This window comes from Delphinapterus leucas, chromosome 7, assembly GCF_059928025.1.
Source record: "Delphinapterus leucas isolate spDelLeu-1000000601 "Yukka" chromosome 7, BTC_Dleu_Yukka2, whole genome shotgun sequence".
Taxonomy (NCBI): domain Eukaryota; kingdom Metazoa; phylum Chordata; class Mammalia; order Artiodactyla; family Monodontidae; genus Delphinapterus; species Delphinapterus leucas.
In genome coordinates this window covers 29,138,488-29,151,734 of record NC_143135.1, presented here as the reverse complement: position 1 = coordinate 29,151,734, position 13,247 = coordinate 29,138,488, and the positions used below count along the sequence as shown (strand labels likewise).

The window sequence follows — 13,247 nt, the reverse complement described above, 5'->3', positions numbered from 1 at the left end:
GAAAGCTCTTTATGTTCTAAGTAGCATTATTTAAAATGGTAAAAGAATGGAGACAATCTAAATCTCCAGCAATAGATCAATTGGTATTTAAATTTTGATTCATTACTTGTGGATGAACAATTGATCCTTAATCTTTTTTCTACCCCAACACACTTGAGGGAATACAACATCTTTATCTATAGCATTGGCTCACCAATACAGAGATTCACAGCTGAAGTAGCAAGAAAAAAGAAATAAAACTAAAAATCTTTTATGAAGGACAGTAGGTATACATTGAAATGCACCTCATAAAGTTCTGCTACTCTCCTTCTGCCTGGGATAAGGAATATTCTTACTTTGTAGAAAATTCATGGTTCCTGACATTAGAAAATACTCATCTCTTGATTGCGACTATCCACTATTCCTCCTGGCTGTGCTCTTAGAAACAGGAGCTTCCCTTTCTTTGGGAAGTTGCTCTTCCCCAACTTCTTATAGTTTTAAGGGAGAGAGGGGTCTACCTCAACATAGCGACTGATCCAGATCCACCAGAGTCCTTCCCTGGGAGCCAAGAAAGCTCATTCCTCTGGGATTCTAAGTGGGAGGATGTCAAAGTACTCTCCCTCTTCTTACCACGTTACGTGAATATTTCCTATTTGTAGTAATTGAGAAAAATACCTGATCAACCCCTGTTCTTCTAAGTTACATGAAAGAGCCTTTTTCTTCTAACATTTTTTTCTCTTAAGCTTATTCAGTTTGGATTTTTGTCACTAGCAAGTAAAAGATTCCTGAGTATAACAAGTTAATATGGATCCTACCAATACAAACACACTTATAACAAATTAAACTACACCAAAATTCCAAAATTTTATTCATAGGAAAAATACTGTATGGAACGGTTCCAAAGTAATGATTATTGATTTACTACAGATCAATTTTTCTCTCAATCTTCCTACATTTCTGTATTCCCTCCCAGATTTTCTGTAATAGGTATAAGCTTCATTTTAAACTGTAAACGGCAGCACTCACAATACACGTAGTCTGGCACCGTGGCAACCTCCCAGAAGAGGAAGGGGGCAAGAGAGGGAGAGATGTAGGCAGTTAGGTATAGGCTGCTTACTGAAAAGTATATTGTTTCCTTTTCACTTCCACCAATTGCTCCTTGAGAAAATATGCTAAGTGCCACTGAAATGTTTAAGTTACATGCTGTGAGACATCTATAGCTGTCCTGAAGGTTAGTAGTGGAAAATGTTAAATCGACATTTGTTCCTGAGGAGTGTGTAGGTGTTTTATTGAGAGAGAATGTCAGATAAATAGAGGGAAAGGTTAAAAAAGAAGGCTTTCATTTTAATAAATAGCAAACAGTAAATATTTGGGTAAATCTTAACAGACTCATGCAGTGTTTTGACACCACTGGTATGAAACTGCCAAAAGAGGTACTTCCTGGGCCAGGGCAAAGATGGACCATCACAGCAAGCCATCTACAGTCTAATCCCAGTAGCCTATTGTTAGATAATATTTGACTACTACTTCAGGAGGAGTGAAATGGCTGTGATGATCTGTATATCCTCTTAGCTTTATCAGCAACTGACAGAGCCTTGAATATGGCAGACACCTTAGGTTATATTTCTTTATCTGAAAGGAGTCCCAGGTTCTGGAGTCCCGTGGTGTATAATAGTCATCCGCTGTAAAGCAAGTGAAGATAACAGAGCCTCCACAATAGACTATAATAGGGTTAAAACTGGTGTTGGTTTCTGAGTAGGCAATTTGCTAGCAAAGCACAGGGCACTTAAAACTGAGCTGAGATTATAGTATCATTGGATTCAGTCTCATTGTCAAGAGATGGATGGAGCAGGGCTGTCCAGGAAAATGTAATAGTTAAAGGAATTATTAAAAAATTTAATCAGATTATGAATCATCTTTGGAAATTTGGACAGTAAATTTAGGCAGTCACATTTAACCCAAGAATTGGGTTCTGAAAACTGACTTCCCAAAGTAGGATTGAGAGATGACATGGCAAGTTGAAGGAAACATATTTTCTGGACCCTCCCAGACCTGTGTTTCCAAGACATGTTCTTATGACAGATTATAATGTTAATTTGGTGATTGCAGACATTTGCCAAAATACTTCATTATTTGGCCCTGTGATAAGGAGATTAATTTAGCATAGACTTTCATCAGACCTTTATCATGCCTCACCTGGAGCTCTTCCCTAGCTGACTGTCTGACCTCTCAGACTCCATCTCTTAACCCTTCCAGTTCGCTTTCCCCACCACTATCAGCATGATCTTCAAAAAAAAAAAAAAGTCTTATGAGAACTTGCTTCTATCCAAAAGAAAAGAAAACAAGAACTGAGGAGCCAATTCTCTCTTTTAGTTTTCTGTTGCCTAGAAAATTGTCTTCTTCTTTATCCTAATATTATATCTCACCTCAACCTACCTGTCTGTACCACCTCTTGCTGCTCTTTACATGGCTCCCATCTTCATCAGCTAATTCATAATCTTCATACTTTATTGGGTTTTTTTTTTCATTTTTTTAACTGATTTTTTTTTTTCCTTCTATTTTTTGGCTGTGCCACGCATGCGGGATCTTAGTTCCCCAACCAGGGATCGAACCTGCGCTCCCTGCAATGCAAGCGGGGTATCTTAACCACTGGATCTCCAGGGAAATCCCCATGCTCTATTGTTAATTAAGTAAAATACATGTGAATTGGTAATGAAGTATAAAGTTATCTGGATTGTTTGTGGTTCTTAGATGACTGAACCTCTATCTATAGTCTATGACTTAAACAACATATAAAAACTTGAAAAACACCCATTGATAAAGGAAAAAGGTGGGTAAGCTGTGATAAAAATTGACATCTAATATGGATTAGGCATGTTGTTATAAATGATTTATGCATTGTCACATTTGATCCTCACAGCAACCCTTTGAGAAGGTTGAGTAAACTGGGTCTCAAATGAGTTGCTCATCCAATTAGTCAATGGAAGAGCCAAGACTCTCATCCAGAACTGAGTCCAATTCCTATAACCTTTACCCAGTACCACACTGCCTTCAGAAGAAATTTGATTTCTGTGTCCTAGAGAAAATAATATTACGAGGGCCTATGAATATTATAAGGAGTATATATTTACACATAATATGAGAGTCCCGGCTTCCATCAAAGCCTGGACATGAGACCACCTGGTTATAAGTTTCAGTTAGGTCATTTGAAGAGGACACTAGAATATATTGCCTTGGAACGTGGTGGAGTCTTCTTGGGAGATCAGATAAAGAAAGTTTTAAAGGGCTGCAGCTTTCTCTCTGGAGGTGAAGTAGTCATAATGATGAAAGTCTCATTTCAGCCTTAACTTTTGATTTCAGGTAAACAGGGTACTAAGTGCCGATCGAGCATCTTTAGAGACTCCAGGGAAGGCAGCAGTTAGTACTGCTCTGCTGTATAGGGTAGCAGGACTTCTGTTGGAACAGCTGTTTGTTGATCCAGCTGACATTCTCTTTCATCCACCCATCCATTGTTCTCCTTAAACAATAGCGAGATACAAATGTGAGTCTAACTCATTCTAATGAAAAGGCTAGAGTTTCTTTCCCTATAAATATTTTCAAAAGCCTTGATGATTCATGAGATTTGCACAAATACATTTAGAGCTGAAAGTAAGTGTATAAGGCATTTGGAGAATACTCTGCCCCTGGCATAACAGGGAGAGGAGGGATCCTACATTAAAAATAACTCTGCTTGTACTTTTAAGGCAAACATGCTCTTCATTACTGTCCTCCCTACCCAACTCCCCCGTGGAAAAAATAAACATTATCCAAAACAAAACGTGACAGAAAAGACGACAGCTTCTTGGGTGGGCATGAATGCAATCTTGCCTGAAGCCAGGGGTATACACAAGATGACCTTTAAAATTTCCTTTCAACCCCATTATTCACTGGGTTTATCTAAACATTGTTTATGAAGGAAGATAAAATATGGATGAGTTTTCAAATGAAGAAAGCAGCAAAGACTTACTGACTCTGTCTTGTTGCAAAAGGGAAATTGGATTTGTACCTTCATCTCCTGCATTTCTTTTATTTCATTCGGGCATGTGGGGGATGTTAGCAAGTATCAAATTCGCCTGTGAAACTCAGCTTGTACAATAAAAACATGATGGCTTCATCTCTTTTGCTCTGCAGAATCTACATTTTCATTTCAAGTTAGTAGTCATTCTTGATACTTCTCCGTTAGAGAAGATTCCAAACTTTAAAAAAATCTCCCTCTGGGCATCTTTCTTTTAGAAATGCTTCTGAAAAGAGGAGCTCAAAGTAAATATGAGATTTGACTCAAACACCTGTGGTTTTCCCAAACATTTTCCAAGGTATCCTATCACAAAACCTAATTTAAAAAAAATTTTTTTTTTTATTCCTTGTCTTTCATCTAGACACTGAAACCCACTCATTTAGGGCTGTTTCTTACCATTCAGGATGCAGCTTGAATGCCACCTCTTCAAAGATCTTCCTGACCACCCCAACCTAAAGTAGCCACTCAGTCACTAACTGTCACACCCCATTGTTCCAAATCTCTACCTTGAATTTGTTACCATCTTATTTATTTAATGCTCAGTTGGAATGTGTTCCATAATGAGCAGAGGTTAAGTTAGGTTTACTCACCTCTCTATACCCAGCAGTTACAAGAGCTTACAAAGAGTATGTACCCAATTAATATTTGTTGGATGAATGAATGTATGGTGCCCTCAACAGGAAATACACTGCAAATGTCCATGAATAATTTCATATTATACAAATAACATATGTTTGGAGAAATATAGATACATATTAATTAATTGGCATCAAGTTTGTGTTGATTGATAACGGTAAGAAAGGTTGAAAAAGCACAAAATTGGGGTGGATTTTCCCAAGATAGAACATATTAAGGTAAAATGTAAGGGTTTATTCTGGCATTGCCTCTTTATTTCAGCAGAACTGCTTTCCTTACAGAAAAACCCAGTAAGAATAAGTTCTTGGCATCCTTGCTGGCTTCAAAGGTTGGATGATCTCTTTTGTCTCCTTTTGAGATCCCTATCCTGTTTCTCCATCTAGTTGACATCTCCTTGAACCCAGATTTTTTTTTTTTTTTTGGCCACAGTGTGCTGCATGCAGGATCTTAGTTCCCTGAACAGGGATCAAACCCTCACCCCTTGCTGTGGAAGTGTGGAGTCTTAACCACTGGACTGCTGGGGAAGTCCCAGATTTCTTGATTTTAAACACTATTCTTGGGTTGGACACCATTTCTTTGAACACATCTTAGTTCCATTTTTCAGTTAAAAATTGTTCATACCCCTTGAAGTGTGTCTGCTCTTAGCCAATTTGGGTAACGGACTAAGCAGACTTGCTTTGGCTGCCTGAGCCCTATCTTAGCCTCCCTCTGCCAGCAACCAGAGACTGAGAGCCCTGAGTTTTTCTTAAGTCCTTACAGTTCTCAAGTCTTTTAAATTATCCCTCTTCTTAGATGATCACTCCTTCCATTTTCATCCTCGCTCCCACATCTGTCTCTGCTCATTCCATTTGACTAGCTTGCCATGTTCTATCAATCGTCAGGTTTTAAATTGTCCCCAATCTGCAGGACGAAAAACAGTTTGGAAATCAAGCTATAGCTTTAATATCTGTCTTAATTGGAGCCTATACAAATTGTATTTACTCTGTTTATATTCACAGTGTATTTTAAAATTTATTGGCATCAACATTAAGTATGCTTGGAAGACTTCCCTGAAGATAAAGTAGAAATTTTGTATTTCTCAAACTGGGCTTCAAATTGAACATTTCAGTAATGGTAATGATTTTTACATTCCTGAAAAAGCTACTTGATTTTTTCAAAAATTTATGACTGGTGACACCCTTAGCATCAACATTTAATGGAACAGAGTTACAGCCAAGTGTATCTTTAGTTGCACAACCAGGATTGGTGAGGGGAAAAGTAAAATAACTTGATCATGGCATTTGAAGTCTTCCATTAGTTGACTGAAAGCTCTATTAAATTACATTTTTAAAAACTTGAATTTATGTAAGTATAGAAATATAATTACATAACAATCCTTTGTTCATTTTAGAAAATTTAGAAAGTACAGTTAAGGGAAACACATAAACTCACGCACTCCCATCTTCACTTTCAAGCAAGGTTTCACTATTCTGCTAAGATTCTTCCTCAGCCACCAGGACAATTGATTGGCCTTGTCACAGATATATTACACTTTCCCTGTCTTTGCTCAGATTGTTCCCGCAACATGAAAAAAAACCTTTAAATCCCTTCTCTTTTTGAAATCATAATTACTATTCAGAGTCTAACTCAAATGCTACCTTCTTTATCAAAATTGCTCATGTCATTTCAGAAGAACCCAATTCTTCCTTCCTCCCCTGTAAACAATCAACTTAGCTCATCCCTCAGACTTTTGAATCTCCTGTGAATTGGTAGTTGGACCTTGTGGTTTGAGAAGATTTAGGTTAGATTTATTTTATTTTTTGATGGGGCTATTTGGATCAGGAGGCCCATGTTATCATTTTCTTTCTCTTTTTATAATTTAGCTGTAATTGATTCTCAATGCCTAGATCCATTAATAATTAGGCGATGTCAAATGATGATATTCTAATTCAGTTTTCCTTCTGTATTATTAGTTGGAATACTTTTATTAAGGAAAACTTTCCTCTTACTTATCATTTGGTTACTACATGATAAAGTTTGATAGGAAAAGCAGAATAGATGCCTGATTTTTACTTCCCTCTTTACTTGCCAGTTGTCAAATAATTTGATTCACTAGCATCCTCTGAAGATGACTCTCAATTTTAAAAGATCATTCAGTGTTAAAATTCTATCTAGATGATCTGTACTATTAGATAAAATGAGAGAAAGTATCTAAAAAGAGACTCCTAACAGCAAGCCATTGTATTTTCCATAAACAAATGTTCTATCCTTGTTTTATTCTTCTTTTTCAGAGAACAATAATTTTAAATCTTTTCCATGTCTCTACTTATGGCACCTTGGAAATATCACCCAGTCTCATTATTTTAAATACAATTTATGTGTCAATAGTTCCCAAATTCCTGGATTTGGATCCTGTCTGGATCTTTTCCCCAAATTCCTGTTTCATGTACCCAAATATTTACTTGGCTCTTGGCATCTCTACTTAGATGTCTAACAGTTATCTCCTACTCAACATTTCCAAAACTCAACTCCTGATATTCCTCTATCCCTAAAACTTCTATGCTCAGTTTTTTCCATTTACTAGTGGCAACTCCTTTCCTTCAGTTGATCAGGCAAAAAATTCAGAGTCACGTATAAGTCCCCTCTATCTTTTATATCCCCTGTTGGCCATTGATTAAAAATATATCCAGAATATAAATATTTCTCACTTTCTTCACCACTGCCATCTCGGTTCAATCACCATCATCTCTTATTTGAATTATTATAATAGACTCCAAAGTATTCTACCTACTTTTGTTCTTAACTCCTACAGCCTAATGCAAGATGTTGAATCATGTCACACTTACACTAAAAGCTCTGTATTACCTTCTCATCTCACTCAGGGTAAAATCCAAAGTCCTTGCAGTGGTTAATAATCTCCTCTCCCACTATTACAACCACATTAAGTTCCTTATTTTTCCTTTAGCAGACAAACTACCACCTTCTCGGGGCCTTTACATTTTTTATTCCTTCTGCCAGGAAGGCCCTTCTTCAGATTTTATATGTGTTTTACTTTTACCTCCTTCATTCAAGTGTTAACTTTTTAGTGTCTCCTTCACTTGTAATATCACCTTCAGTTGTCATCTTCTAAAAAAGATTTATTTACTTATATTGTTCATATTCTGTTTCCCTCATTAGATCGTAAGATCCAAGAGGGAAGGAGATTTTGTTTTGTTCACTATTTTACCCCTTTCTCTTAGAAGAGTGTCTGCCAGTAGTTAATAGTTATTTGTAGATTTAACACATTAATTCTGAGCTTGTTACTTCTTATGATCTTTCATTTCTTATTTTCTATTTTTCAGTTTTAGAATGTTCATTTGGCCAGTGTTTATAAATTATAATCCTCTTTTAAAATTCTTTCTCTTTTCTTCTACTTTGTCCAATTTTTTTGTTACTTTCTTAAACGTATGGATCATAGTTACTTAAAAGTCCCTGTTGAATAACTCTAATATCTGAATCATCTGTAGGTCTATTTCTATTGCCTATTTTATTTTATTTTATTTTTTAACTTTTCAATCATTTGATTCTGTGGGTTTTGTTTTTGTTTTTGCATATCTCATCACTTTTGGCTTGATGGATGAAACATTTTAGGGACTCTTTTGATGGACATTTCTCTAAAGCATGTTAAGGTTTTTTCGTCTGGTACACAGATGGCTAGCAGATGACTACGGTCCTGGTCAGACTTAGTTTTAGGCTTTGTCAAGATAGGTCTATTTAAATTTTGCCCTTACATGTAGTACATAGTCCTCACTTCTAGAATATGGCACTTAATCCTAGGATGGCACCCTTCTGAGGTGAAAGCTGAGAAATACTAAAACTTTTGCAAATGCTTCTTTACTTCCATAGGGATTAAACTTTAATTTTTGTTTTCTTGGTGTGGCTACTGAGATTCATTCTTAAGCCTCCCATTTGCTGTTTTATTCTGGGTTATTTGGACTCTCACTCTATAAATAATATAATAGAATTTACATATTATGTATATATATTTATAACATATATTATTTTTATATATTTATGTAGTTTAGGAATCAGTCAGCAGTTGGGAAAGGGGGATTTGAATGTAGAATTTTGGGTTTCTTCTTTGAACTTCCTCACTCTCCAGGCTTTTCCTCTTCAAATGCTAATTCTTTGGGCAGCCCTGAACTCCATCTTCTATTTTTCAGTTATCTTCTGTTCTTTTACTTTGTTTCTGGTCTTTGCTTATGCTAATGAAATACTCTTTTCATTTCAATAACCAGCATAGTAAATTTTATAAGTGGTAGGGTATTTACTCTCATCTCTTTTTCAAAAAGTTTCTTAGAAATTACTACATATTTATTTTTTCCATATGTATTTAAAAATAATCTCTCCAGTTTCTTTTTAAATTTTTGAATTCTTCATGCAATCACAGTAAATTAAGCTTACCAATTGCAGTTTTATTTTGGGTTACTTGGACCCTCACCCTAAATATAATATATAACATAACATAACATAACATAAATGTAGTTTAAGAGTCTGTCAGCTGTTGGGAAGGGGGGATTTGAATATCAACTTTTGGGTTTTGCAAGCCAAAATTTAATGTTAATATGCATTATGTATTAAGAATGGCTACTGAGGGCGGCGACTGCGGTGGAGGCTGCAGCCTCAGGCTCTGGAGAACCCCAGGAAGAGGCCAAAGCCCCTGGCCCTGCCTGGGATGAGTCCCAACTACTCAGTTATACCTTCCCGACCTGGCCCATCCCGCATCTCAGTCAGAACAACCCTGGGGCAGAGGAGCTTATTGAGAATGAGGAGCCTGTAGTGCTGACAGACACAAATCTTGTTTATCCTGCCCTAAAATGGGGCCTTGAATAACTGCAAGAAAATATTGACAACAGAGACTTCTCTGTGTACAGTGCCAGCACCCACAAGTTCTTGCACTACGATGAAAAGAAGATGGCTAATTTCCAGAACTTTAAGCTGAGGTCCAATAGGGAAGAAATGAAATTTCATGAGTTTGTTGAGCAACGGCAGAATATACAGCAGTGAGGAGGTGAAGAGAGGTCGTATCTGCAGCAAACACTCAATGACACTGTGAGCAGGAAGATTGTCATGGACTTCTTGGGTTTCAACTAGAACTGGATTAATAAGCAACAGGGAAAGCGTGGCTGGGGGCAGCTGACCTGTAACCTGCTGCTTATTGGCATGGGAGGAAATGTGACACCTGCTCACTATGATGAGCAACAGAGCTTCTTTGCTCAGATAAAAGGCTACAAGCGATGCATTTTGTTCCCTCCGGGTCAGTTTGAGTGCCTCTACCCATATCCTGTTCATCATGCATGTGACAGACAGAGCCAGGTGGACTTTGACAATCCTGACTACAAGAGGTTCCTCAATTTCCAGAATGTGGTTGGTTACGAAAGAGTGGTTGGCCCTGGTGATGTTCTTTACATCTCAATGTACAGGTGGCATCACACAGAGTCATTACTAAATGGGGGCATTACCATCACTGTGTACTTCTGGTATAAGGGGGCCCCCATCCCTAAGAGAACTGAATATCCTCTCAAAGCCCATCAGAAAGTGGCCATAATGAGAAACATTGAGAAGATGCTTGGAGAGGCCTTGGGGAACCCACAAGAGACTGTTCCCGGGACTCCCCTGGTGGCGCAGTGGTTGAGAGTCCGCCTGCCAATGCACAGGGGACACGGGTTCGAGCCCTGGTCTGGGAGGATCCCACATGCCACGGAGCAGCTGGGCCTGTGCGCCACAGCTGTTGAGCCTGAGCTCTGGAGCCCGCAAGCCACAGTTGCTGGGCCCACGTGCCACAACTACTGAAGCCCATGTGCCCTAGAGCCTGCATGCTTCAACTACTGAGCCCACGTGCCACAACTACTGAGCATGCATGCTGCAATTACTGAAGCCTGGGCACATGGAGCCCGTGGTCTGCAGCAGGGAAGGCCACCGCAATGAGAGGCCCGCACACCGTGGTGAGGAGTGGCCCCCACTCGCTGCAACTAGAGGGGGCCTGCACACAGCAACGAAGACCCAATGCAGCCTAGATAAATAAATAAATACACATGTTAATTTTCTCCTTTAATATGTAAATTCAAGAGATTTTGACTTAACTATCAAAACAATTCAGATATACAAGATTTATAAAATTATGTTACCTTAATGAAAAAAATGTGTTTTTTAATATGCTTTTTCAAATGGGCTCATACTGTGTTTAATATTTTTATAACCTATAATACTTTTCCACTTAACAGTTTAATGTAGGTATATTTCTTGTTTATAAATACAGTCCTACATTACAGGTGACTACATAGTATAGTATTACATGTATAGATACCATAATGTGTCATGTTGGAAATTTAAGTTATGTGAGTTTCTAACTATTAAACACTTTTTTAAAGACATTATTCAAGGATGTTTTGCATAATTTTGCAACCTGAAATTTCCAAAGTATTTTACTGATTTAGAGAGAAAAGATTATTCACAGTCACACAAATATTTAATTTCTTCCTTTTCTTTCTCAATCATAGCATATGCAATTTTATTGTCAATATTTCAAAACGTTGCAAATTTCCTACACATCCCTAATTCATGATAGTCCATTTAAGAATTAGTAGGCACGCATGGCTACTTTTTTCCTGAGAAAATTTTATAATTATACATGTTGGTTCGGCTTGAAATGATAGAATTTCCATGTATTCTTGTTCTTAACAGAAGAAGAGAATTGAGGGGCAGTCAGAGAGGAAGAATAAGAGGGGCTGTGGAAAACACCCTTTGTGTAAAGTAAAGTAAAATGGGGTGAGGTCACCATCAAAGAATCTTTCCTCCTTAAGAGAGTTCATCCTCTTAGAAGCTGTTTGTACCTCAGGTTATCATCTCTATCTTTCACTTGTCCAAATCTTTTTATAGAAGGTCATTTCTAGAATACCTTAAGTTAGGTAGTTAAATAGTATGGAACTTTCTGGAAGAAATATGTATAACTTCTGAGATAAACTGAAGATAACAATTGGTCAGTGAGCACCAGGATTGTAAAAACAGACTATGTCACTAAAATCATATGCTTTTGAAAAATATTTCAGTCTTTCTCTACACTGTGGAAAGTGTATATAGCCTTTGAAATCAGAGAGACCTAGATTCATTGTCACAGATCTGCAGTTACAACACTTAAACTCCTTGAGGTTCAGTTGCTGGAATTTTAAGACGAAGGTAATAATACTTACCTTGCAAAAGGAACGTGGAAACTAGAAAAAAAACATATGAAAAGTTCTTTGTATAGTATGGGGCTATAGTACTCTGTAGGTACTCTGTAAATGGTAATCAATTACTGTGATAGCATTTTTGCTGGTAATAATAATAAGATATTTTTAATATGTATAGTTTACAGACTAGAAAATATTCAGACTTTTAACTTTTTAAGTATTTATATTACTCATCTAGCTACTATTTGCTTATACTCGTTAGTATTCGTCCTGGAGACTGTCCTGGCATAGTAGATTATTGATGACAGTGCTTCCTGTTCTACTTTTTGTCTGGGAGCAAGATTAATTTATATGCTGATTAATTTGGGGGGCTGCTCACCTTACTCCTCTGCCTTTGTCATAGATCTCATTTGTTTGTAATCAATTTTTCTTAACCTTTATATACCCAAGGAGATGGCACATGAATACATTACCTACTTGCTTCATACTTTCATTCATAAGACAAACAGCTAATGGATAGAATGTCAAAAAAAAAAAAAGGTAAATTATGACTTCTTTTGGTATCAAAACAGTTTCTTTCAAACTTGGAAAGATTAGTTTTGTGAAAATTCTTACCACTGATATCATGTGTATATAAATGAAAATATGGATGCAATGTATATTCATGGGTCATTAAATAAGTATGTATGAAACTAGGAGGAAGCATAGCATAAAAAGTATTTTTCCCTGAATAAATTGTATATATAAATTTAAGGTAAAGAGAGGTCCTCTCAGAATGAATGTATATTTTTTTCTAGCTCAGACCTACTACTTAGCTTGTCTAAGTCCTGGGATGCATTCCTATCATGATACCTTTCAACCCTGAAATCTATGATTGTAACACTGTTGAAATTATTTTTTAAAGAGTAATCTTATTATATGAGTTAACAAACAGTTGCCCTTGAGTGGTAGGGCAAGGATGTGGTATTACAATAACTGATATCTTGAGAGGCTAACGTATTTCATAGTGGGAATGTCTGTAGCTCAATAATGACCATGATTCTGAGCTCTTAAAATGACATTAGAACATCACAATTTTTTCTAAGTCATCCAGTTGTCCAGTGAATAATTATCAACCATTCTCAGAATTAGTGTATTTCTCCCTATTTTTGTCACTAAAGTTTTATTACTAGATGCAATGACAAAAGACCATTCAGGGAAGCGGAAGAGTTACCTGATGGTAATTAAGAAGAAAGAATAAGAGTAAGGAAAGTAAGAAGGAAGAGAGGGAGGGAGAAAGACAAAGATGAAGGAAGGAAGGGAGGGAGGGAGGGAGGAAGGAAAAAAGTAAAAAATGGAAAGAGGTAAAAAAAAAGAATAAAGGAAGGAAAAATATTAACAACCATTCTTTA

At 36.9% G+C, this 13,247-nt stretch overlaps 1 pseudogene; it reads left to right on the top strand.

The window, feature by feature from the left end:
* LOC111179754 (hypoxia-inducible factor 1-alpha inhibitor pseudogene) overlaps positions 1-13,247 on the top strand; it is a 97,872-nt pseudogene that overhangs the window by 23,286 nt on the left and 61,339 nt on the right.